Source organism: Oryza glaberrima, chromosome 4 (assembly GCF_000147395.1).
Source record: "Oryza glaberrima chromosome 4, OglaRS2, whole genome shotgun sequence".
In the NCBI taxonomy this organism is placed as follows: Eukaryota; Viridiplantae; Streptophyta; class Magnoliopsida; order Poales; family Poaceae; genus Oryza; species Oryza glaberrima.
The window spans coordinates 14,438,509-14,439,825 of NC_068329.1; positions in this window are offsets into that span (position 1 = coordinate 14,438,509).

Sequence of the window (1,317 nt, forward strand, 5' to 3'; positions counted from 1 at the left end):
CAAGCTTGGTTTATTTACTTATCTTTTACTTTGATTTTCTAAATTTATTGAAATTAATCCAAAAACTTGTGCTATTAATTGGACAAATGTCTTAACTCCCTCCTTTCACTTGTCTTTAGATGCCGCGCTACAAGCCTGAGTACTTGTTTGGTGTTGAGGGTTTTGTCCAGGAGTTGCGTACGATGTCCTTTGAAATAGGATTCGGGATTGCCCCTATGTATGCCCAGATTCCTCATGATCGGGATGAACAGAAGTGCCGAGTCAAAGTCACCTTGAACAGTAATAGTGAAGATATCCCATCAGTGATGTTCGAAGCTGGAGGAGGAAATTATATTCATGCATGTCAGGAGGTGGCAAGGATCGCCATAGGAGAGCTCCGCGATCGCTACAGTGATCAGTTGGCCGACACTGAGTATCGCTACCATCCTCGCCAACCCCAGGGAAGTGACCGTGGCAGCTACCTTGAGACTGAGGGGATTGAGAATGATGCTACCACAAGGCATTTGGTTGAGATGCTGTGGGCTATGGATGAGACCCGCGCGGAGGTTGTGCTAGCAACTCAAGATCGTGAAGACCGGAATCGTGGAAAGATTTGCAAGCTAGGAGACAAGGTGGATCGTTTGGAGAAGGAACTAGCCGTATTGAAGGGAGAAGCACCGCCGCAGAAGGCCAGGGTTCGTCTTACCGCAAGGAAGAGAGCTCTATTCGTCCCTCACTACCAATTGGCGCCAAAGGTCCGTGTGGTGGAGAAAGAAGTTACCCCAGCCCTAGCAGATCCTCCGGTCGTCAATGTAAGTGATGATGAAGGAGAAGAATCGAAGTGCACCCATTCAAAGGTCGAGTGGGGAGCCACTCAAGATGATGAAGACGAGCCGAACGAGCCTTCAATCAACTCCGATGCCCGGAAGACCTAGAGTTCCTTGTCAAGCCGTTGTCCTAGGTCGTTGTGTTAGTTTGCTTGTTTTAAGTTTGGTTGTGTGTGTGGGTTCTGCATGTGGTTTACATCAGTGGTGGGATGTAAGTGCATGCGTTTGTTTGCTTTCGAGTGTTAGATAGTTGGTGAGTTTAGTGGTGTGAGAGTCTTCAGTTTTGTAATAATGAAACTCAGTTAAGATCAATAAAAGTTAAGTTAGAAGAAAAATCACTTCTCTGTCCTAAATAGTTTTCCCCGGTCTCTCTTCTTGTGCTCTTGCCCATGCCAGATGGTGCTCACTCGCAGCAACGGGAATGGCCCCAACAACAACAACAACAACAATGGAGAGAATCCCACACTTGCCCAAGTCTTGGCTCAACAGGCACAGCTTATGAACATGATGA